The 27,383-nt window shown below is 40.3% G+C and overlaps 1 protein-coding gene and 1 pseudogene across 1 annotated transcript in view; one reads left to right on the top strand and one right to left on the bottom strand.

The window, feature by feature from the left end:
- Positions 1-1,262: 1,262 nt before the first annotated feature.
- The window catches only part of LOC132844142 (NACHT, LRR and PYD domains-containing protein 3-like), a 45,523-nt pseudogene continuing 19,402 nt past the window's right edge, over positions 1,263-27,383 (bottom strand).
- The window catches only part of LOC132844126 (histone-lysine N-methyltransferase PRDM9-like), a 77,277-nt gene continuing 59,998 nt past the window's right edge, over positions 10,105-27,383 (top strand). Inside the window, exon 1 of the mRNA XM_060867305.1 lies at positions 10,105-10,359. The gene's annotated coding sequence lies outside the window, so the exon portion shown is untranslated. The remainder of the gene's footprint in view (positions 10,360-27,383) is intronic.

A 27,383-nucleotide genomic window follows, 5' to 3' on the forward strand; every position in this document is an offset into this window, starting at 1 on the left:
CAGAGCACAAACTCCCCCAGCCATTGTCACATAATATCTCTGGTAGTAATGCTCTTGGTCACTGTGTCTGTTTAATCCAAATTATGTATTAGTGTTCAGTTACATCCCTAGCAGCCAGAGAGACAAAACAAGGTTTATTTATCTACTATAATGTACTTCATTGTGATTGATATTATCTCATCCATGGTGGATTCTTGTCACATGTCCAGTATTCCTGGGATAGACTCCAGATCCACAGCAACCCTGTGGTTGAACATGAAATGAGGTACACAGATGTACAGAGTTAAGAGCCAGTCTACGGTTAGATTTCACAGAGTAATCAGTTCAGGATTCAAGGACTTGGTATATTTAATAGGACCAGGAATGACAGACACACAGAAAGGTTCCAACAAAAGAGTGTTGGTATATTGTTAAACACTGCTATGAGGATTGAGCTGAGCCTTTAATCTTTATTGTACTGGTTATCAGGAATATGGAATAGTATCATCAGTGTATAAAGATTTCTTTATTATAAAAATGATACAACCCACACTACAGAAAACACTTCATGCAGAAGAATAGTAAATATTTTATAAGACTTTCAACACTGTAAACATTGCTGGACATATTAACAGGTTATTTTGGGATGCTTATTGTCATTGTGATACACACTGGATCTCAATCTTGACAACACACTACTTATTTTATACAAAAGTCCTATGAAATCGATTACAGACTGTTATTATTTAATAGAAAATGACATGTCTAACTGATTAAGCTGATGAACTGTTTTGTTGCAGCCAAACCAACCTGTGAACGCTTGGATGTGCGACTGCCTGGGAACACCAAGTGCTGTAATCTTTTGACATTCATTTACTTTACTGTTTGAATTCTGTAACAACATCATTTTATTATTCAGTGGCAGCAGTCAGGAGAGTGAAGCTCTCCTCCATTTCACTTTGTTTTGTTTTTTCTTTTTTTTGAAAACTATCTGACAGCAGCTTAAAGCAGTCTAGAGGCTGGTGTAGAGGAAATTTTTAGTATCATGAGTGTTTTTATATAATTATGTGCTTTTACAGTAATTTCTGTGTGAAAGACTAGGGAGAAAGAACAAGAGGCCCTTATTCTAACTGTTACATTTGTACATGCTAGAAAGATGGGAACTTTAGGGGTGTGTGTGTGTGCGTGCGTGCGTGTGCGCGTGTGTTAAGAACTGAAAATGGAATGTGGCCTTGCTGAGGTGATAACTCAAAGGGAGACATCTTCAGTAACCAGGGAGGATGCATGAACACACACGCACACATACAGACACACACACACACACCTGGGGTACAAATAAGAGCACTGAAACACTAGAATTTGCCTCTACACAGTGAAGTTTTAGCTCTCCTTTTTGTCAGTTTAGTAAATGTACATGACCCAACAGATAAAAAAGAAAAGAAATAATTATTTAATAATTTAAAAAGAATTTTAAAGAAGCATAAAGAAATAATAATGATGGGACTTGCAGTGACTGTTTTCAGTAAACTCCATATGGCAGATGGGATGGTTATTAAATCAGATACAGAGAGAAAAGAACTAAAGGATCTAATGAGTGAAAACAACCTGATAGACGTGTGGAGAGAGAGAAATGTAGGAAGGAAAGAAGAGATTTAGTGAAAAACCTGCAGGACAACGATTGAGTATCATGAGTTTTTATTTTTTAAGACTGGAATAATGTAGAAAGGGACAAGGTGTATGCAGGGACGGTTCTAAAGGCGGGGCCACAGGGGCCCCTGCTGAAATCTGATTGGCCCCCATTCCATCAATCGCCGACGAGAAGAGCAACCGGAGAATTTTTCACAAAGATCACAGATGCAATTCCAACCGCAAACAATTGGCGGCACTCGAGTGTTTGAAAAAGGAATGACTGCCGAAATGTACTTGCACCGTACTGAATAAATTAGTTTGTGTGCCCTGTACTTGGCCCCTGAATGTAACATGTGACCCCTTAATAGCCCCTGTTATAGAAAAATCCTAGAACCGCCACTGGGTGTATGGATTCTAAATACAGAAAGTTTAAAGAAAAACCACTATGATTTTAAGATTAGAGAAATCATAGAAAAAGAAAAAGGAAATGAAATGAATGAGGAAGATAATGTTACATTTTTAATTAAACATTTTTAATTAAATATTGTAGAATGGGAGAGAAAGAAAGAAAGAAAGAAAGGAGAAAAAACAAGTAAAAGTACATTTTAAAAAATTAGAGAATGAATTGGCCAAAAAGAACAAAAATATAAAAAAGGGAGGAGAAAGAACTCGAGGGGGCAAAATGAAGAAATAAAGCAAAATATATGGTGGAAAGAGGAAAAAAGAAGCTAAATTATATAAAAACAAGATGCAACCAAGATAAAAAAATGTCATGAGGAAATTAAGAAAGAAGAAATTGAAATATAGAAAAATAGATCAACTGCACAAAAAAGAAGATTCCTTTAATGTTTAAAGGGATTTTAATAAAGATTTTAAAAGTGTTTGGTGAAAAGGGTTTGAAAAGAAGACACTTTTAAAGGAAAATAAATAAATCAAGATCACAACTGTGAGTCAATCTGTGGAGAAACAAATTTGAGATACAATTAAAGAGGTAAAAAAAAATCTCTAAACATCTGTAACACATGGATGTGTATTTGTGTAATCAGTGTGATGATGTAATGATATCTCTGTGTTGTGTGTAGATGCTGAAGTATTTGACTTTGGGTTGTAAAATATGTTAAAGTGTGAAGTTGTAGCTGAGAGGATAAAAGGATGTGATCAGTCACAGTTATTGTTATGGGATCTTCTACATCTGAATATGAATGATTCAGCTCCCAAACTGCTGGAAATGTGGGACGTGTTCTAACGCTTCACCACCATAACTGATTTATCCTGGAAAAAGGTCTGAGGAGAGACTCCTGTCATACACCAGACCTGGTGAGTATATTACCCTTCATGCTGAAAAACACAACAGGACAGAATTACAGACAAATTTATACACATTGCTTATGAACAACAGAAGCATAAATACACACATTAGATGTGACATTTTACAGCACACAGTGAATATTACTCAATATCATACAGTAAAGAGACAGTAAGTCAGTAACTCACCGTAGTGTCTCCAGTGTACAGTGTGGATCCTTCAGTAGATCAGAGAGCCGCTTCTCTCCTGATTCTCCTGGATTATTACTGTCCAGATTCAGTTCTCTCAGGTGTGATGAGGAGTTTGACCTCATAGCTGAAGCCAGAGCAGCACAACCTTCATCTGTAATACTGCAGCCCTCCATCCTGCAAGAAAGAAAAGCTTCTCACACTTAACACACTCAGTTTTAGTATTGAAAACATTAACTACACAAAATCTTTATATACAGTACATTTACTCTCCATCTCACACACAACAATGACAATATATCAGATCACTACAATTATAGTTACCACAGAGGAGAACTGGATGTTGTAGTGTTTATTTACATTTACATTTACAGCATTTAGCAGACACCCTTATCCAGAGTGACTTACAACTGAGCAACTGAGGGTTAAGGGCCTTGCTCAGGGGCCCAGCAGTGGCAGCTTGGTGGACCTGGGGTTCGAACCCATGACCTTCCGATCAGTAGCCCAACACCTTAACCACTGAGCTACCACATCCCAGATTTATTAAAACTCTGTGTGTGTGTGTACCTCAGTTTCTCCAGTGTACAGTGTGGATTCTTCAGTCCATCAGAGAGCAGCTTCACTCCTGAATCCTGCAGTTTATTGCCACTCAGGTTCAGTTCTCTCAGACTGGAGGAGTTTGAGCTGAGAACTGAGGACAGAACTCTACAGCTTTCCTCTGTCAGATCACACCCCCACAGACTGGAAGAGAAATGATGAAATATCAGAACATTGATCTCAAACACACAAACACAGCCATAATCCAGCTAAAGTTGAAGATGTAACAGAAATGTCAGTGTGTTTGTGTGACACACACAAATCAGAGGACAGGACACCACAGAACTAACTATTACAACCCACTAATACTGAGACCATCATCAACTGAAACATTTGTAGAACTTAGCCATTTTGTAACATTACTGATGATCTGAATCCATTGTGAGTTTGTCATAATAAATCAGATATCACAATAAAACAGCCTTGTGTTATGTTCCATAAATATTATTGGAATAATTCTCATTATAATCAACAAGAAGGTTGTTCACACTGGACATCACATCATGACAGTTGTGACAGAGTTCCTCTACCCGGCTTGTCTGAAGGCATTGCTCAGGCTGTTTGGCCTTGCCGTCATGTTGATTGCACCCTGCTCACTCACACTCTCACTCATTTTCTACCGCTTATCCGAACTACCTCGGGTCATGGGGAGCCTGTGCGTATCTCAGGCGTCATTGGGCATCAAGGCAGGATACACCCTGGACGGAGTGCCAATCCATCGCAGGGCACACACACACACACTCATTCACACACTACGGACAATTTTCCAGAGATGCCAATCAACCTACCATGCATGTCTTTGGACCGGGGGAGGAAACCGGAGTACCCGGAGGAAACCCCAGAGGCACGGGGAGAACATGCAAACTCCACACACACAAGGTGGAAGCGGGAATCGAACCCCCATCCCTGGAGGTGTGAGGCGAACGTGCTAACCACTAAGCCACCGATTGCACCCTGCTGTTTTTTGTTAATAAATTGTGTGGGTTTTACGGTGATTACACAGAGTGACATGCTCCGCTACAATTAGAGCTTAATTAGGACTATAATCTTTTATCCTGTTTCAATGATGTGTCTGGTGCACGTCATCAGCAGCCGTGTTACAGACACCATCACGTGTGTAATGAACATGACCGAGGTGGATTATTTACTATTTCATTGTTTTTCTATGAAATGTGTTTGTAGAAGGAACTAAAAGTTGATAGATTGAGCACATGTAGTCTAATAAAAGTACAAATTATACAAAAGCACAGATGACAGAACTGAAAGTTTAGTGTTTTTTAGTTTCTAAAAAAATAACAGCTTTTCTGTTTACTGTGTTTGTTAGAGGAAACGCAGCATGAACCCAGTCGAGTATTACAGACTAAACTTTATACATCACTAATATAGTGTGTGTGTGTGTGTGTGTGTACCTCAGTATCTTCAGTGTACAGTGTGGATTCTTCAGTCCATCAGAGAGCAGCTTCACTCCTGAATCCTGCAGTTTATTGTTAGTCAGGGCCAGTTCTCTCAGACTGGAGGAGTTTGAGCTGAGAACTGAGGACAGAACTCTGCAGCTTTCCTCTGTCAGATTACAGTTACACAGACTGGAAGAGAAAGAACACTGATCTCAAACACACAAACACAGCCATACCCTGCTGAAAAATCCAGCATAAACAAGCATGAATTCCATGCTGGTCCAGGCTAGTTTTTACTGGTTCATGCTGTTATAGTGCTGGTATAGATGGGTGGCCAGCATAGTCATGGTGTTATCAAGCAAAACGGGGCTGGTGTAGCTGGTTAACCAGTATGATCTTGCTGGAATGAGCTTTATGGGAACAAGCTTTATTTTTGCTTGTGTATGTTTCTATGTAACACATTAATATAAGATTAAAACACAATATATTGGAATATATTTAATTATAAGTGTGTTATTTCTTTTGCTCCCTGTACTGCCCTTTATCTCAAACGCCTTGCTCGAGTATGCAGTCAGATAACGCCCCCCAAAGACGACAGACTCAATAATGCTTTTCAAGATTTACTGCTGTCCATGGAGTAACGTAAAACTGTAAAAATACAAAATAAAGAACTCTAAGCTTACATATTCAATAATATGTTTACATAAACACAGCAAAGACTCTCCACATTCCTTGTAGCTAGCATCAATTATTTCCAGAAACAGATTGTGCCATTCACGAAAACAAAGAAAGATAAATTAACATCTGGCATACAAAATATAACAATTTGCTATAAATATAATTGGAAACTATAATGTAGCAATATCTACATACCGAAAGTGCCTTCAAACCAACTTAAATCAAGGAGCAGTAGCCATGACCGCATGCTCTTCCCTGCTGCCGCTGCAAAACTAGACTCACGTCTGTGACGTCATCATATAAGGACTTAAACAACAATATGCGATACCCCATTTGAACAGAAGGGGTCACTCTAGACCAACATTTAACCAAACAATACAAAATGTTCGTAGAGAACAGCACACTCCCTCTTTTGAATAAAGAACTGCAATAACAAAGAATAAAAACATTTAAAAATCATTCGTTAGGGATTAAAGTGTCTCTATAAAATATAGTAATACCAACAAATGTTGACTTCCCGGGCTCCATGAGAGAAGCAGCATATAAATCATACAGAATGATGGTTTTTGAAAGATATATGTGTGTGTATATATATATATATATATATATATCCATTTGTCTCAATTAAGAGGTAGTTAAGTTGTTTGTTTGTTTTTTTAGTAAAGCGGTAATGTGAAGAGATATTACCCAGCATCAGCGTTATCATCAACCTTTAAAGCAACTATGTTCACGAAGGTAAATGTAGTTCCTGCACTTTCCAAAAATAAATTTTCGACTACATTATATACCTTACAGTGTTTATCGAAATTAGTATAAGTGATATTAAGTAATATTCACTGCACAATATAAACAAATGAGTGATATATAGTTTTGTTTCTATAATTTTTCAGAGAATAAAGACATAAAGCAGGAGTTGTCTAAAGGCAAACGACTCCGGGTAGCACCTCTTAAAAAAACATGGTCATCGCCACCACATACTACTTGTTACTTGCTAAAAGAGAGAGCGGAAGCTAAGACCAAAAATGTGTGTTGTAAAGGTTATATTGTGTAACATTATTTGTGCACGTGTGTATACAGTATTATAGTGTGATGGCAAATGTCATTGTCCAATAAATATTTGAAACAAACTTATACATACATATATATATCGTCGCTGTCAGGCGGAAACCTCGTCTGTCCAAATTTGGTCAATTTCATATTTTTTCACATATCGATACTATTGGTCAGTCCCCACGTGGGTCTGTTATTTTTACAAGTTATTAACCAATCTAAAGTCTTGAAAATAGCTTGAACGCAAATCTCTTAACTCCATTGGACACTTCAACTATCTGAGAAATCTCGTAACTCCACCTCTTCTTCACTCCGCGGGAGAGCTGCCCAGCATATTTCTCCTTGAGATTAAGAGTCGCAACAAATCAACACGTCTTAAAGTGATATCTAAAGTCATTTTAGTGGGGCTCAAAGAAAAAAAATCTTGATCCCTGCTAGTTCTTGTGCTCGTCTGAGGACAGGAATTTAGTGCAAGACAATCGACTGCAACGCGGACTAAACCCTGTGCATTGCAGATAAGATAGGATTGTATCTTACAATGTCAAGGCAAACCGTTATGTTCAACCGTCATGCTCATCACTTTAAGCAAGCTGGCTGGCTTTTTGCCTCGTTATTATATGTAAACATGCCGTATAACGTAGTGAAACGATAATTTGAACTTTATTAATTTTATTTTTTGGGTGAACTATCCCTTTAACTATGATTTTATCAATGTTTATCTGTGTTATTGATGTATTTTAATTATCTATTTATTACTGCTTATTATACATGTTCATTGACGTTTTAAAATGGTTTTTTATAATATAATATTTGAATTAAATTGAATGTTTTGGATACCACTATTAAATTATTGTTTTTATTATTATTTTACTGACTTTAAGTAAACTTATAGTTCCTACTTATAGTTACAGTTCCTACTTATAGACAATGCCTCTCTTGGCACTGTGCATGTAAAACACTGTTTTTTGGACACTAACAAGTGAAAATAGGTTAGATACATTTGAGTAGGTCTGTTTTGTTAAAAATCGATAGCTGTAATGCTTCTGTGCAGAAAGAAACCCGTGAGCCACGAAGGTAAGTTTGCGAGCAGATTAGACTAATTTCCACCTATTAGACAGCCTAATCAGCTTATCGTGTTTTGTATTGCATCACTTATAGCTCTTAAACCTTTAAAATAGAGTTTAGGAAGATGTATGTAACTAGTCATTAGCTTTGGTTAACTATTGAAGCCTTGTCTCTTGTCAAAAGGCTCAACGTGACCGCAGACTTTATTGAACACTGCTGCCAGCAGCGACGTCTGTGTCCATACCGTTCTTATCAATGACATCATAATCTCGTATCTCCCTGCTCCCAAGTCATAAAGCTTGTATCTCCGATAAAACGTGACTTTGGGAAAATGTTGTGTTAATGTTGGTAAACAACAGTATATGATAGCAATATAAGGTATAATATATAAGGTATAATGTCAGGTGTAATGTAAGGTATAATATATTATACCTAATATAAGGTATAATGTCCCTGAGACATCTACAGATCTACCGGCTCCAGTTGGACTCTGTGATACTTGTATATTTGTAACCACACCATCTAGTGTCACCCATATGAGGATGGGTTCCCCTTGAGTCTGGTTCCTCTCAAGGTTTCTTCCTTTACCAATCTAAGGGAGTTTTTCCTTGCCACTGTTGCCTGAGCTCCTCAGACTTGCTCATTGGGGACAAATACACATACACACATACATACATACATACACACTGTGAACTGTATATATCTTGAATTTTTATTATATTAATTCTTTATACTTCTCCTTATGTTTATCTTTTGTTCTATGTTTATGTTCTGTAAAGCTGCTTTGTGACAATGTCCATTGTAAAAAGCGCTATACAAATAAACTTGAATTGAATTGAATTGAATAATAGCAACTTTAACGATACAATGTTTAACAACTCAAAAAAAAAGTTTTTTAATTTCCTGAAAAATAATGGTTTTGGAGATACGAGGATTCCGCCCGACAGCGACAATATATAGTGTGTGTGTAATATACATATATATACAGATGTGGCCTTTAAAAAAAGCCAGTCTCGGAGAGAAGAACGCCGCGAGGACTTCCGGCATTCTGCGGCAGTCTATCGAAGGGGGTTAAAATGTTCGGTGCAGGAAATACAAAACCTGTAGAGGGCAGTCGTGTTTCATGTAGGCTGTATGCATCTTAGCATCTGGTCAGGTACCAACTACTTTCAAGAGAGCAAGGGTTGTTCCCATCCTAAAGAAATCCATCAGACATCAGTAACTACAGACCAGTATCACTTCTCTCGTTTCTTTCAAAAATTCTCGAATGCATTGTCTATAATCAACTGTCTGTCTATCTCTCACAGAACAACCTCCAAGACCCCAACCAGTCTGGCTTTAAAGCAGCTCATTCCACAGAGACAGCCCTTTTGGATGTCTCGGAGAAACTACATGCTGCTAGATCAGCCAAACTGTCATCCGTCCTTTTCCTCCTTGACCTTTCAGCAGCGTTTGATACGGTCAACCACAAGATTCTCTTGTCCACACTCAGGAGTCTTGGGATTTGAGGATCGGCTTGGGAATGGTTTGCTTCCTACCTGGAAGGATGCTCATATCAGGTAACATGGAGGGGAGTGACATCTGCTCCACGCAGACTCTCCACTGACGTCCCACAGGGCTCAGTACTTGGTCCTCTTCTTTTCTCCCTGTATACTCACTCTCTTGGGGAAGTTATTTCTTCACATGGGTTCTCTTACCACTGCTATGCTGATGATAGATAACTTATCTTCTCTTTCCCACCCTTAGATGCCACAGCTTCTGACCGGATCTTAGCATGTCTGGCAGAAATTTCATCATGGATGACTGCTCATCAGTTAAAGCTCAATCCTAGCAAAATTGAACTGCTGTTCATCCCAGGTGATTCATCGCCAGGTCATGATCTTGCTATATCCTTGCACAACGATCTGATCTCCCCTTCAGCCATAGCTCGCAACCTTGGGGTAACCATGGACAATCAACTGTCTTTTTCCTCTCATGTTGCTAATGTGACTCGCTCATGTCGGTTTCTGCTCTACAACATTAGAAGGATTCGGCCATTTCTGTCCACACAGGCTGCTCAGGTACTTGTTCAGTCTCTTGTCATTTCTAGACTGGATTACTGCAACGCACTGCTGGCAGGTCTACCTATGAACGCAATCCGTCCTTTGCAAATGATCCAAAATGCAGCTGCACGGCTTGTTTTCAACCTGCCAAAGTTCTCGCATATCACCCCGCTGCTGCGATCCCTCCATTGGCTTCCGGTAGCTGCACACATCAGATTCAAAACTCTGATGCTGGCCTACAAAGCCAAAAATGGATCAGCTCCCTCTTACCTCAAAGCCCTCATCACTCCTCGCACTGCACCCCGCACCCTCCGATCTACCAGCACTGCTCGACTGGTTCCACCATCTCTCAGGGTAAGAGGCAAGTATACTACAAGACTCTTCTCTGTTCTGGCACCAAGGTGGTGGAATGAACTTCCCCTAGAGGTCCGGTGGTTGAAGACCTACTTATTCAGGAAACACTTCAACTAACACTTCTTTCCTTATCTTTTGCATAAAAAAAAAAAACCCACCACCTTTGACACTTTTTCATTGTAACTTTGAACAAATGTTTTAAACTCATGGTATCTTAAGTATGTAACTTAGTGAGCCAGCATTAATGTATTCAATGCTAGAGATTTAAGCACTTATGCACATCACAATGGATAAGGGTGTCTGCCAAATGCTGTAAATGTAAATGTCTCGTCATTTTAGTCTAGTTTTAGGCAAAAAAGTAGCTTGAGCACATCTGGAATCTATTGTAAGAATAAATACAATGAGGCCTCATTAAATGCAATAATATCAGGAACACAAGTGTTATAGTGGAAAAAATAACTTAATGAAAAGCCTAAGATCAAAACTGTATATATATATATATATAAAATTACCAACTTAATGCAAGTTATACATGGTATTGCACACACCATTATTGATGATATTTGAAGCAATTTACATGTAATTGTTCAACTTGATTCCCTTACATATACATTTGTTTTTAAGCCTAATTATTAATTTTGATTTATAATGTGACAGGGGCTTGGGAAGAGGTTTCAGGTTGGGGGTGCTGAGTTTTTTTCTTTTTACCACTTTTGAATAAGAAACAATATCAAGGCTATAAAACTTGTCAAAACTCCGCGAATCACAAAAGTATCAGTGAGAAGTTGAGAACACTCTTTTAAACAGTGCATACACTCGAACTTGACTGCACATCACATTTTTTACGTTATTGATACTGCTTTTAATCATAATGCAAAGACCGATCATTGGAACATAAGCTGTCATGTACAATAAAAGAGCCTGCGCAGCGACAGGAAAAATAATTTAACACAAAAAGCCTGCCTAGACAGTGGACTTGCGCTCAGGAGTTTTTATTTACTTTTTTTTTTTTTTGAGCGGCATGTGGACGAATTCTTTCTACACACACACTATTTTATTTCTTGATAACAGACCACTGCAAACTATAACACACCGTTGCCATGAAAAACAGAGCGTTGCCATGGACACACAGGATTCTAACCGTAGAGATGGAGCGCACTATTTTCTTTAGAGGAAGCAATACAATCGTTTTTAAATCATCATTTTGTGTCAAATTATTGATTTATTTGGTAGCTAGCAATATAATAAGCGGGATCCGCTCGTTCTGAATATTTTAAAGGCGTAACAGCTGATGAAAAAGCAGAGACAATTGTAGACGAAAATGAAGAGAGATTTTATTAGTTTTTATTTTATACAAAACATTTTCGTCTCGTCTTTTTTCGTCAACAATAATGCATGTTAATTTAGTCTTAGTCAGCGTTTTTGGACAGTGGTGCAGTCTTGTCATCGTCTTGTCTTAGTCGAAGGCGACGCTCTAGGCCCAAGAAGAAGCAGGATGACCTGAGGGTCACCCTTGCCTCCGACAAACGGGCAGTGGTGCGTAGATCCTGACGATCTACGGTTGGGGGGATGGGGCACACCTCACACTACGGTGCCCATCCCTCCCCTGCACCACCAGGTTGCCAGGCCGTTAGCTCTGCCACAAGATGTGCTTCAGAGTATGGTCCCCCTCCAGCGGGCACCCCCCCTCCACCTCTGCCCAAAGTCTCGGTAAGGATGGGGGAGACCTGCCTCCTCTCAGGAGGTGTCACCGGCTGCAGTACGTTGGTCCGGCCGTTTGGGTCATGGAGGCCGGTCTGCCAGCCCTGCCACAAGATGTGCCTCAGGGCGCAGCTTCCCTCCAGTGGTTTGCTCCCCACCTTTCCACCCAAAGGTTCGTTGTGGAAGGGGAGGGTCCGCCGCCTCTCGCGAGGCGCCATCAGCTGCAGGGCTCAGCCCCAGCTCTGCTCTGAGTGGGTCAGAGGCCAGCCCCGAGGGGCCGGTTCCCCTGAGGAACTTTCTGACAGCTTGGGAGGAGCTGCCAGGAGTCTCCCGGTTGGTCCTGCGGACCATAGAGGATGGCTACATGGTTCAGTTCCCGTCCGCTCCTCCACGTTTCAACGGGATGTGTCCCACCCTGGTGGGACCCGAGCAGGCTCTGGTCCTGGAACGAGAAGTGCGCACACTCCTGAGGAAAGGAGCCATCGAGGTGGTTCCCCCCTCGGTTCGAGAGTCAGGCTTCTACAGCCCATACTTCGTCGTTCCGAAGAAGGATGGTGGGTTGCGTCCCATTCTAGATCTAGAACTCGTGAGCTGACACAATCGCATCCACTACCCATCTGCTCAACGTCTGCTTAGTGGCCGGGAAACCTTTCCTGTTAGGGCCATAGCAGATGAGCAGCTGCTCCTTCTTTCACGTCTCAATGCCTATTGGTCAGAATACACACGTGGTTCAGAACGCGGTCACGCAGGGGCGTTCCCATAGCCTTTCAACGCAGCGTCTCATTCTTCGGGGAACTAGGGTTATGGTTGTAACCTAGAGACGTTTTTTGAGACTGTACATTGGAATGAAAGATTCTTCCTTCAAATACTTAAGTACAGTAAATATCAGAAAATTACTTGATACTTAAGTACAGTATATATCAGATACTTTAAGACTTTTACTTGAGTAATATTCTAAAAGGTAACTTTCACTTTTTCTAGTACGATACTTGTACTTTTACTCAAGTATTGCTTTCTAGTACTTTATACATCACTGAGTGTGTGTGTGTGTGTGTGTGTGTACCTCAGTATCTTCAGTGTACAGTGTGGATTCTTCAGTCCATCAGAGAGCAGCTTCACTCCTGAATCCTGCAGCAGTTTATTGTTACTAAGCTCCAGTTCTCTCAGACTGGAGGAGTTTGAGCTGAGAACTGAGGACAGAACTCTACAGCTTTCCTCTGTCAGATCACACCCACACAGCCTGGAAGAGAAATGATGAAATATCAGAACATTGATCTCAAACACACAAACACAGCCATAATCCAGCTAAAGTTGAAGATGTAACAGAAATGTCAGTGTGTTTGTGTCACACACACAAATCAGAGGACAGGACACCACAGAACTAACTATTACAACCCACCAATACTGAAACATTTGTAGAACTTATTCATTTTGTAACATTATTGATGATCTGAATCCATTGTGAGTTTGTCATCATAAGTCAGATATCACAATAAAACAGCCTTGTGTTATACTCCATAAATATTATTATGTATATGTTTTAATCAGTTACATCAGTTTAATCAGACATATGTTTTAATAAAACAATCATTTGATCAATTAAGGTTTGTGGATGGATGGATGGATGGATGGATGGATGATTGGATGGATGGACTAATGAATAGATTGATGGTCAGATGAGTTTACTGTTTAGAATATAAAGAGAGCACGAGGGAAGCACAAGTGTTAAAGTGTTTATAGGAGATTTTCCAGGACATTGATTGCCTTACACTAGAGATTAATGTGAACCTCATTAATACCATTAATTCAGGCTGTTGAGAGTTCCACATAGATTACATCTATATAGGACAGAGTCCATGCTCTAATACAGAGATCGAGAGAGAGAGAGAGAGAATTAAAATAAACCAGCTGGTGATCAGGGTTGTGAGACGGATGTTGAATTTTGGAGCAAACAGTAACGGAATCCAGATCATGCTCTAAATCTGGATCATCTCACCACCATAAACAATAAATGAATAAAAATGTAAAAATTGCATTACACATGTAGATTTACATAAAAGAGTTGCACCAAAAAAATAGATATTCTTAAAAAGTAAAAAAAAAAAGCAACATTTTTCACCTTGAGCAAGGAGAGCATCTTTATGAATGTTTTTAATTAATTTGTGCTAAACATTTTTAATCTCAAATGTTACTTTGTCAATAATCTCCATAAAAGATCCTAAAGAATAAAACATTAGTATAAGGTCATTAAAAGCAGAACAGATCAACAAAATGTGTTTTAGAGTATGAGGAGTTCTACATGACTGTCTAATCTTATTTCCTCAAGGTTTTGTAGTTTAACAGATTTATCTTTACACAGATTAACAGCAACAGTGTAATGGCTGAAGACCTGCCTGATTTGGTTGTTCAGAATTTAGGTGCAATGTTATTAAAACTAGAACATCTTGTACGTGTACCTTCTTCAGCTATTGTTGATTTATTAGGTGAACTGTATTACTATGTAAATGTAACGATTGTTGTCCGTTGTGTGACAGCCAACCGTCACAAACTTGAAATTAACGACGTACACAAAACTCTGGTTGTCTGTTCTTTATTTTATTCTCCGCAGCATTGGTGATCGTATCTGAGAAATACATCAAAATGTATAAACACACTGGGTGAAAACACTGCAGACATAAACCACAGAGGCAGTGTCAGCCATTTTCTGCTGAACTACGGCAAACTTGTAACAAATCCATATAAACAAAATAAAAATAAACATGAAAATCACATATGTGAGAAATACATCAAAATGTATAACACACTGGGTGAAAACACTGCAGACAAACCACTGAAATAAGAAAAACATAAAATAAACAATGTCACTCCTGTACATTTGTTCATATAATTACTACAAATGTTTATATTGGAGAAAATCATATTAAAACACACTATCATCACCTTTATAAAAATACCATAAACAGAGAGAAGAGAAACACGCTTACCCGAGGCAGTGTCAGCCATTTTCTGCTGAACGTAGGCGTGCAAGGACAAAATAATAAATGTCTGCAATGTGTTAACCACTAGGGGCGCCAAAACACCATTTGACTTAATCTATCCTCTAATTTCATGTAATTCAACACCATGAATATAATTGGTATTAATGTTCTTTTTAACTCCGTTACATTGACCCCCACAGAATTACATGAAACTTATGCATCACCGAAGGTACAACAAAAACAAACACCAAGCATGTCACATCAAAAGAAGAATCTCCCATATAAGAACGGTCAATATGAAAACTATCCCATAAGGAGCGCCAAGTCCCCCTATCAACAATCGACAGCAGAATGTCCACATACATTCCACAATATTCTTCCAAAAACTAGTATTCCCAGAATACACTAAGCAAGGAAACAAAACAACAAAACGCATAAAAACCGCATTAACAATTGGGGCCCCTCAACACTTAACTATGAGGACACTTCCCACCCTCGGGTATGTTATTCCAACATGAACGAAGGACCTTGAACTAGTCCAGACAAACTAGTGACAGTGTCAGTGACAGTCGCAGCAACTGTTGCTTCATCTGACCTCACAGATGTAGTGTCAAAGGACGTTGTGGGTGCAGCTAGTGGTGCACTTGAGTTTATAGTTGCAATAGATTCCGGACTCTCATCAGGCAAATGAGAAACCCAACTCAATGTCCTGTCAGCATTGTCATTCAATTGACTGGCCTGAGGAACTGGCTCACAGGTGATGTTATCTATGTGGCTATGCAAGGATTCATTTGACATGGGCACTTGATGAACTTGAAAGTATGCCACCCTGCGGGTCACTCATTAGGGAAACTGGACAACCTACAGATATCTCGTCAGGCGCAGGTAGGAAATGGACCAGTAACAGAAGATCTTCTCCCACCCATTGGCAGGGTTTCGAATTCTGCAAGTGTGAGTCTGAGGCTTGTGGTCTACCACAGTGTAAACAGTGGACTCCCACCGGTCAGCAGTTTTCCTTTTACCCCTCTCGGCCTTATTCGCCAACAATACTTGGTCACCCACACCAATGGCGAGCCCCTTCACTCGACGGTTATACAGAGCCGCATGTCTCTTTTGTTCCTTTGTGGCATGCTGTTGTGCAATCACCATGGCCTCCTTGAGGTCCCTAACAAGTGTGTCAACAAATTTGTCTTAGCTGACCACATTCTGACCATCCAGGACCGAACGGAAGAGAATGTCAACTGGAAGGCGAGGCACCCTGCCAAACATCAGATAGAAGGGTGCATAGCCTGTAGACTCATGTGTCGTGCAATTGTACAGGAATGTCAATGTTTGCAAACGTCTCGGCCAATCCCTCTTGACATCTGGAGATAGAACACGGATCATGTTGCCTAGCCTCCTGTTAAAACGCTCCACTCTACCATTGCCCATTGGATGATTAAGGGGTGGTGTGTGATTTGACTACTCCTGAAACACTGAGAAGTTCGCTAATGAGTCGGCTCTCAAAGCTTGCACCTTGGTCACTGTGGATACGTTCTGGCAGGCCATAGATTCAAAAATCTCTGTCCCACAGGATCCTGGCAACTTGTTTGGCGGATTGGTCTCGGCACACAAAAGCCTGAGCTAGCCTCGTGAAATGGTCGGTCACAACTAGGACATCAATGGATTTATTCTTTGCGTCTTCAGCTGACCAAAAATCAATGCAGACCAGCTCTAGTGGCCTTGTAGATTTATGTTCTCCAAAGGAGCATTGCCGGAGGGATCAGGACTTTTGCTTATGATGCAGCGGCGACAACAGCGCACATAATTACGTACTCTATTCTCCATGTTTAGCCAGAAGAAACGCTGCTTCGCCAAACTCACACTCCTGAATTGACCTTGATGGCCATTGTCATCATGAACACTCCTCAGAATTACATCCACCAACGAGTCAGAGACAACGTATTGGAAGCGTTTCAGCCTTGATGATTGGCTATGAGACACCCTGTAGAGAACACCATTCCTCACAATCAATTTATCCCAGTGTCTAAGGTAACGAAGCACTGCAGCGGACTCTCCTGCCCTTTCCTTTCTCGTGTTCTTTCTAAAGTTCTGATCACCGAAAATACTGTACATCATCCGCATGAAGCTACCAAGACTATTGCAAAGACCCTGGGGTAACTTATTGTACTCAAACAGGCCCATTGGAGTGGTGAAGGCAGTGAATTTACGATCGTCCTCATGTAACGGCATGTTGTAAAACCCTGACGTGAGGTCCATTGTACTGAACAAAGCGTTACCACCCAGCGCTGCCAGACAATCTGCTTGGTGTGGAAGAGGGTGGGCATCTTTTATTGTTCTTCTGTTCAACCAACGGAAGTCAGTACAAACCCGAAGATCTCCATTCTTCTTCCACACTAAAACAAGTGGAGATGCGTACTCGCTCGTTGAACGGCGAGTTATCTCTTTTTCCTCCATATCTGTAAGAACCTGTCGCAACTTGTGGTACTGACTAGGGGCTACACGCCTGTATGGGAGTTGGAAGGTGATTCTATGTACAAAGCCCTTAGCTTCTCCACAGTCAAGGTGATTTCTTGAGACTGTGTCTTCGTACGTCAGGATAAAATTGACTAATTGCTGCCTGCACTCGTCAGAAACATTACATAACTCTACATCCAAGTCAGACAGTCCCGTGGATTTCAACCTTTCACTTGCAGACATCGTCTGGGCCCTACAGTCAGGCAATCTTGCGGTACAACTTACAAAGTGAGGTTTGACTGTATCCATGTTACCAATGTCCTCAAGGGCAATGCAAGGATATAGATCAGCCAGTTTTGCGTTACGTCTAAGCAGCACGAGTCTCCCTGACGTATTGATCACCTTCAGAGGGACCCATCCGTCACCCCACAATGATGTAACTAGCCTGGCCACCATGACACCCCTGGGAATCGAATGAGAAGTCGTGGGTTCTGTCATGACAGCACTGCCTGGAGATGAAACAGTTGATCTTGATAGTCTCCCCCCACACCAGGTATTCACAGCCAGGCTCAAGACAGACAGCGGAATTGCACCTCACTGTCCCAAGTTTATCAGGCATGTTCTCACCTCTCCAGCGATTTAGTCCAGCGAGCATGGACAGAAAGCTCTCACATTCAGGATCCTTTGATTCAGGGCCGGACACAGCTCTCCAGAAGCCTTCACACTGCTTGATATGCCGCAGAATATGTTTGATGACATTAGTTCCAATTATGAGTTCGTCGTGTTGACCAGGAACCACTAGAGTAGAATGGAACCACTAGATTAGTACAATCATTTTCAAACCGTAAACTTCCATGGTCAGATTGTAAACAGATTTAGGCTTGACACGGAATCCGCCACAGCCCACAAGGACCACATCAGTGCTCAACTCACTACTTCCATCAACTGCTCCTGTCTGTTTCAGCTTCATCTCCGCCATGTCATTTATAGTGCATGCCATTGAGCCACTATCCATCATGGCTCCCAACGATACTTTATCTCCAATTTTTACAGGTGTATAAAAGAGACTATCATGTCCCCCCACAACATGTGTGTTCTGATGCACAATCTATAGTCCCTCAACACCTCAACAATCTATAGTTTCTCAATCAAATGGCTTAACTCTCCACACTCAGTAAGAACTTGGGAGTTGCAAACATGACCCGTACTGCCTCCCTCCAAATACGAGTCCATCAGTTTCCCGGCATCTCATCCCGTCCAGTAGAAAGGTTTGGACATGTTTCGCATGTCCGGGTGAGAAACATTCGAGAAACAACTTATCAGATATGCAGTGCATCACAGTGCTGTGTTTGTTATCATGACACACACGACATGTATTTCTGGCATAGCGTCGCTGAACCCTCGAGCCAACTCTGTGAGTGGGAATGTCACGTGGCTGAACTCTGTCCAACAGCTGCTCCAACATCCCCATCATACGTGAAAGCACTTGACTGTCAGGCTGTTGCGTATTCTGAGTCATGGTTTGTACTGCGGGCAAGTTTGAGGCAAGACTTGATTGACATTGAACAGCACTAGGTTCAGCTGAGAGTTCTGGCTGTCTACATGTACTTGGCACTAATGGAGAACTTGAGAGACCTTTAACAGCAGACTGCGGAAAGCAGAGGAGGTGATTATGCTCAGCACATTCCTTATTGAGCACAGTTGAAGTGTGGCTCTTTACATGTCCACCAGTACGACCCATGTATTCTCTTTGATATTCTCTTTGATGTCTTTAATTCTCCACTCACGGATAGGTTTACATCTAAATACACTAGTTAAATCTGGGTCTGGACAGTGCTTGATAAACATACGTGTCACCTCTTCGTCCATATCAGACCGCTGCTTCCCCTGTCTATGAAGGCCATAATTCGCCAGATCAGCAGCCTTGTTGATTCTAATCCAATAATCTACTGGGTTCTCACCGGCTCCGGGAAGAGTAGCATAGAAATCAGCAAGGGGTAGGCTTGATGAGGTCTCACTGAAATACTGCAGCAGAAGATCATAAATCAGCTCAGGATTCCGCTTTGCATCAAGTGTATAATCACTTCTCAGACTGATATCTTTAGCTTTCCCTGCAAGTCTGCTCATAATCTCCTCAGCTTGTTCTGATATGGGACTTTTCTGCTTTCTTATACAAGCTTTGGTTCTATCAATCCACTCTCTAACACTATACTTGTCAAATCTGTCACCCCTAAATATATCATATTCAGACCCTACATGTACTGACACATGTGGCACTACCATTGACATAGACTGCTCTGGTCTCATCTGTGATTGAGTGTGGTTTACTATCAAATCGCTCTGGGAGTTATTGCTCGCATTAACTAAGCCTGCTGAAAGTAATCTGGAAACAATTGACTCTCCAATCTGTGTACCTAACTGGCCCATCATGTCTGTGAGATGGGTAAGAGCATCCCGCTCAGCATTAGGTGTAGAAGTACAGGGGAGCTCAACTGTGGCACGCCCAACAGGATAATTATCTGTTGTTAAATTTAAACCACGACCCACACTGTGGTCACTATGAGACCTTGACTGACCTACCCCCCTTCTACCACCTTCACTGAAAACATCATTCCCAGAAGCTCCAACAAGCCAACGTCCCCTCCCTCTTGGAAGACCACTGACTTCGATAAACGTCCTGTCCATGTCAGTATCACAATCATTTGCTTCAGTCATATTTCAATCACTGACACATAATTAATTAAGGAAAAAACAGTATATATATCAGACGTAGACTCAGAAAACAATTAGACACTTAAACAACACTCCAGTATGGGAAAAAAATAAAAAAATCAGTGTAAATGTGCCAAACAGTCTGTATACAAACTATGTTAGGTGATTGACATTCACTTAATTGCGATCGTGTATTGTGTATGTGTTAACTGCCTTTGTCCATAACATCGAAGATCCAGACGGGGTTCAAATACAGCTGAGTAGCAGCAACCACGGCCGATCTGCATCAAGCTGATCAGGGCAATCCAAAGAGTCACGGCACCAGTGTAACGATTGTTGTCCGTTGTGTGACACCCAACCGTCACAAACTTGAAATTGACGACGTACACAAAACTCTGGTTGTCTGTTCTTTATTTTATTCTCCGCAGCATTGGTGATCATATCTGAGAAATACATCAAAATGTATAACACACTGGGTGAAAACACTGCAGCCGTAAACCACCGAGGCAGTGTCAGCCATTTTCTGCTGAACTACGGCAAACTTGAAACAAATCCATATAAACAAAATAAAAATAAACATGAAAATCACATACCTGAGAAATACATCAAAATGTATAACACACTGGGTGAAAACACTGCAGACATAAACCACTGAAATAAGAAAAACATAAAATAAACAATGTCACTCTCAAAAGGTAATTGTGTGTTTTCCGTTTAGCTATCTGTAGCTGTGGCTATCTGTAGCCACAGCACATTAATTTAGCCACATGAGACACGAGGCACCACAATAATTACTCAACAAAGTTTCCATCCGACATAAATCCATCCAACTCCTGTACATTTGTTCATATAATTACTACAAATGTTTATATCGGAGAAAATCATATTAAACACACCATCACCTTTATAAAAATACCATAAACAGAGAGAAGAGAAACACGCTTACCCGAGGCAGTGTCAGCCATTTTCTGCTGAACTACGGTAAGCGCGCAAGGACAAAACAATAAATGTCTGCAATGCGTTAACCACTAGGGGCGCCAAAACACCATTTGACTTAATTTATCATCTAATTTCATATATTCAATATTAATTGAATATAATTGGTATTAATGTTCTTTTTAACTCCGTTACATAAAGTCTGTCAGTTCCTCTCACAGCATGTGTTTAAGAAACATAATATCAATGTTGATGAATCTATGAATGAAATCACAACTACCATCATTACAGCTACACTGCATTCAGCCATAGGCAGAGGGGGTCCTTTATGTTGCCCATAAGTGCAAGCAGCTTTACCAGGACAATTTTAGTGTTGTGGAATATTGAATACTGTCTTGATTAAAAAAAAAAAAAACAGACCAGCACATTTCAGTATGTTCCAAAATTAAAATATCTGCAGCAGGTCTTTCCTAAGAAAGACATTTTTGACAAAGTTGTTCTTACCCATGAAATGAGATCAACTTGAATCTTGATTTTGTCTTTTATTCCTCATGCAGAACTCACAATGTACACATTTGGTCGTTGTTGCTGTAGTTTAATTTTATTATTTTTGCACATTTGTTTGTGTGTGTGTACCTCAGTTTCTCCAGTGTACAGTGTGGATTCTTCAGTCCATCAGAGAGCAGCTTCACTCCTGAATCCTGCAGTATATTGTTACTCGGGTCCAGTTCTCTCAGACTGGAGGAGTTTGAGCTGAGAACTGAGGACAGAACTCTACAGCTTTCCTCTGTCAGATCACACCCACACAGCCTGGAAGAGAAATGATGAAGTGTTTGATTTATAGTGAAATGAGGTGTTTCCATCAGTGAGAAATAAAGTGTCTACCTGAACACAATGAGCTCAGGTTAGAAATCTCAAAATACATTTTAATGTAAAGAAGAAACAGAAAAACTTTTTCTACATTCAATCATTCCAAGTAGATTAGATTAATGTAACGCTCTTTTATGTATTTCACAAAAAATCCTTTATACATTACAGTTAGTAACCAAATGACTCCTATTGTACAGGAACTGTACTGGTTACCTGTGACATCCACAATCATTTTAATATCATCTCAAATATTTATTTATCATCAACAAATGCTGACTTCCTTAAGGTGAATTTTAATAAGAAGAAGCTTCAGTCAAACTGCTTTTAGTGTCGCTGCTCCCAGGATGTGGATCTCACTCTCAGTGTTTATCCATCAGTCACCTTCACTAAATACATTTACAAAGCAGCTTAAACACAGTGTGTGTGTGAGTGTGCATAAGCAGCTTAAACACAGTGTGTGTGTGTGTGCACATGTATGTACTGTATGTGTGTGGTGTGTGTGTGTATGTATGTGTGTGGTGTGACGTGACATACGGCTAAGTACAGTGACCCATACTCAGAATTTGTTCTCTACATTTAACCCATCCAAAGTGCACACACACACACCGTGAACACACACCCGGAGCAGTGGGTAGCCATTTATGCTGCAGAGCCCTGGGAGCAGTTGGGGGGATTCGTGTTGTGGCCGGCCCGAGACTCGAACCTACAACCTCCGGGTTACGAGTCAGACTCTTTAACCATTTGTGTTTGTGTTTGTGTGTGTGTGTGTGTGTGTGTGTACCTCAGCATCTCCAATGTACAGTGTGGATTCTTCAGTCCATCAGAGAGCAGCTTCACTCCTGAATCCTGCAGCAGTTTATTGTAACTCAGGTCCAGTTCTCTCAGACTGGAGGAGTTTATGCTGAGAACTGAGGACAGAGCTCTACAGCTTTCCTCTGTCAGATCACACCCACACAGCCTGGAAGAGAAATGATGAAATATCAGAACACTAATCTCAAACACACAAACACAGCCATAATCCAGCTAAAGTAGATGTAACAGAAATGTCAGTGTGTTTGTGTCACACACACAAATCAGAGGACATTACACCACATCAGCACATTTACAGGAGCAGGGACTGTTATGAATTAGACTTGTTTTTCTTTTTTTCCTTTTTTTTTTTTTTTTCTTCTTTATACTACATTTCCCACAATCCTCTGCAGACTGCATCACCATTTTTCTAGTGCACTTCATTACCCATAATCCTCAGCTGAGGTCTATAAATAGACCTCATTTCCTTCCTTTGTTCCTTTATATTGGGGAGGTGTGGGCCTGAAGATGGGCACTCAACCATGTGTTTGAATCCTTTCCATAAGATGAGTTATGTAAGTTTTCTATTGTATTGTTTCATTGAATTTGATGAGTTGTATATTTGTCATTAGTAGGGTTATAGATATTATATTTGATGTTGTATGATTTCCATCTTTATTATTGTTTGTGAGCCTGATTTCTTTATATTGTTTGTAGTGACCAGAAAACCATCTTTACATCGTTACGTCTTTAGCATCTTTAGCATCCTTATCATCTTTATCATCTTTACCATCTCTCCTGCTCATCCTGTGTCTCTTATGCCTTCCATTTATCCTGTGGAACCTGTGTACTGCGCATCAAGCCTTATTGTCAATAAGAATAAATGAGAACAAAAGGATTAAGTTGTTCCGTGTTTTAACAAGACACACCACCAAGTTCTACATGTCCACTGAACCTTGGATTCTTTTAACATCTGTTATCCAACAAATGGTCCTTCGAGCTGGATTGTAGTAATTTGGTGGAAATGGATTATCATGCAAGACCTGCAGTCCGGTGCAGCCAAAGAATGAGAAGGCCTCCTGCTCGCTATGCGGACTACATGATACAAGAACGTGCTCCTCTTCCCCCTCCCTCACGAACACCAGTTCTAAGTGATCATCACCAAATACAAATGGAGAATCCATGTTCATCATCCATGCAGCACGAACAGTCTCAAAATGATTTATGCAATATGGATATGGATGTTAAAGAAGAAATACTGGGACTGAAGGGTATGCTTGGCGAGATTGTCTAAAATGTCACATTTAGTAGTTTCTTCTAAACATTCTGAGCTATCTGAGTCTTTTGATTGTTTATGATGATGATGCTTACAATGAGAATGATGTTGATAATACCTTTGCTAATACAACTATTGTTCAAGAATTGTGTGCATGTACAGATGTGACCTTTAAGAACGAACTACTTCTCCCGCGGCATTCGGCAATTCGTGCCGCAGCGTACCGCGGCTTTCTGCACTTCTGTTCGGGGGGACTATCTTAACAATCACCTTAATGTGTTTCGTTTCACAGAATATCCTCCAGGTGGTGCATAAGAACACTTTTTTTTTTCTCTTAAACACTCAAAGGTTTTTTAAGATTGTATGATATGTCTATTAATTTACATTTAAAAAATTTGATTTATTTTACTACACATTACATAAGAATTGTGAAAACATCCACAATAAAATATAATTATAAAGACGTATGAAACACCGTTGGCTATGGGATTTTTTTAAATTAACATTTGTTCTTCTTATTATTATATGTATTATATGCCTACATTTACTCAAATAATAGCAATGTAAACTGTAGTGGTTCAGTTTAATTGCTAACTGTAAAGGGAGGATTTTGTTTATATGTTGAACTTTAAGCGCCATCTTGTGGTGCGTTTTGAGATGGTAACTTCCGTGTAATAAGTGGAGTTTATTGTTGTGTCACGGCTGAAGAGCGGCTCGTACAGTGGTGGTGTGACCGCATAAGGCTGTAAGTCGCTATTACTTCTCATAAATATAAAGCTTAGTAGTTAAAGATGTTCAATAGTAAATTAATTTAGAGATGCAAATATTACTCAAATTAAACGTAAGTGCAAAGCATTAGCATTAGTTAGCACCGTATGCTAGCGGTCTTTGGTTATGCTAGTTAAGGTAATTTGGATTTTGTGTATACAAGCCATTACCTAGAACTAAGAACATGGTTATGAGACACACATGACAATGTAATGTTTGTTAGGGTGTCGATTTAATGTTTCCTTCGAATGTTTTAGGCACTAAATACTGTTTGGCTGTGCTTGTGTGTAATTGAATAGAATTCTAAGTGCTGTGTATTCATCTGTTTACAGTTTTACAAAAACAAACAAAAGAGAGAAATATTAATGTTAACGTTAATGGAGAAGATTCATGAAAACTACTGAATGATTAAAGCCATAAACCAAAATCTCACTTGTTCACTGTCTGTCTAACTGGATAGAGAAGTACACGTCTAGTGAGGACAGAACATAAAATATAAAGGAAATCAGTTCAAGTTAACATAAGTGACATTAACTAAGCCTGCGCAAATTTGCGTAAATTCCCTGGACCTCAGACCTACTAGCACCCCTACAGCTCCATTGTTCTCCTGCTTTTGTTGTGCAAACACCCCCATTATCTACAGTATGAGGCCTGGCACATTTGCATTTGTTCACTCAGAGTAGCTCAGATCCAAGGCAGGCCAAACCTGTGTGTGACATAGTGTTAATTTCGTCAGAAGAGACGAAATATGTTCGTCAACAACCTTTTTTTTCATGACTAAGACGAGACGATGACAAGACGCTCTGTTTTTCATGGCAACGGTGTGTTATAGTCCGCAGCGGTCTGTTATCAAGAAATAAAATAGTGTGTGCCTAGAAAGAATTTGTCCAAACGCCGCTCAAAAAAAGAAATAATTAATTAATAAAAAATCCTGAGCGCAAGTCCACCGTCTAGGCAGGCTTAATAAAGCAGTATCAATAAAGTAAAAAATGTGATGTGCAGCCAAGTTCGAGTGTTCTCAACTTCTCACTGATACTTTTGTGATTCGTGGAGTTTTGACAAGTTTTATAGCCTTGATATTGTTTCTTATTCAGAAGTGGTAAAAAGAAAAAACTCAGCACCCCCAACCTGAAACCTCTTCCCATCCCCTGTCACAATCACATCATAATCAAAATGAATAATTAGGCTTAAAAGCAAATGTATATGTAAGGGAATCAAGTTTAACAATTACATGTAATATTGCTCCAAATATCATCAATAATGGTGTGTGCAATACCATGTATAACTTGCATTAAGTTGCTAATTTATATATATATATATATACACATATACATATATATATACATATATATGTATATGTGTATATATATATATATATATATGTATATATATATATATATATATATATATATATATATATATATAATATATATATCTTCTTCTTCTTTCGGCTTTTCCCTTCAGGGGTCGCCACAGCGAATCATCTCTCTCCACCAAACCCTATCTTCTGCATCCTCAACACTTGCACCCACTAGCTTCAAATCCTCATTAATTACATCCATATACCTCCTCTTTGGCCTTCCTCTTTGCCTCCTGCCTGGCAGCTCCATGTCCAACATTCTCCTACCAATATACTCACTCTCCCTCCTCTGAACATGTCCAAACCATCTTAATCTCGCCTCCCTAACTTTGTCCCCCAAACGTCCAACATGGGCTGTCCCTCTGATGTACTCATTCCTAATCCTGTCCAATCTTGTCACACCCAAAGAGAACCTCAACATCTTCAGTTCGGCTACGTCAAGCTCTGACTCCTGTCTCTTCTTCAGTGACACTGTCTCTAAACCATACAGCACGGCCGGTCTCACCACTGTCCTGTACACCTTCCCCTTGATTCTTGCTGATATTTTCCTATCACACAGAACTCCTGACACCTTTCTCCACCCACTCCAACCTGCCTGCACTCGCTTCTTTACTTCTTTCCCACTCTCTCCATTACTCTGGACTGTTGACCCCAAGTACTTAACCTCCTGTACCTTCTTCACCTCTTCTCCCTGTAACCTTACTGTTCCACTTCCCTCCCTTTCATTCACACACATGTACTCAGTCTTACTACGACTGACTTTCATTCCTCTTCTCTCCAGCGCAAACCTCCACCTCTCCAGGTTTTCCTCCACCTGCTCCCTGCTCTCACTACAGATCACAATGTCATCTGCAAACATCATCGTCCAAGGAGACTCCTGTCTGACCTCCTCTGACAACTGGTCCATCACTATAGCAAACAGGAAGGGGCTCAGAGCCGATCCCTGATGCAGTCCCACCTCCACTGTGAACTCCTCTGTCTGACCTACAGCACACCTCACCACTGTCCTGCTCCTCTCATACATGTCCTGCACCACTCTGACATACTTCTCTGCTACTCCTGACTTCCTCATACAGTACCACAGCTCTTCTCTTGGCACCCTGTCATACGCTTTCTCTAAGTCTACAAACACACAGTGCAACTCCCTCTGACCATCCCTACACTTCTCCATCAACATTCTCAGAGCAAAAATTGCATCTGTTGTGCTCTTTCTGGGCATGAAGCCATACTGCTGCTCACAAATTTCCACCACCT

The sequence above is a fragment of the Tachysurus vachellii genome, chromosome 4, assembly GCF_030014155.1.
Source record: "Tachysurus vachellii isolate PV-2020 chromosome 4, HZAU_Pvac_v1, whole genome shotgun sequence".
In the NCBI taxonomy this organism is placed as follows: Eukaryota; Metazoa; Chordata; class Actinopteri; order Siluriformes; family Bagridae; genus Tachysurus; species Tachysurus vachellii.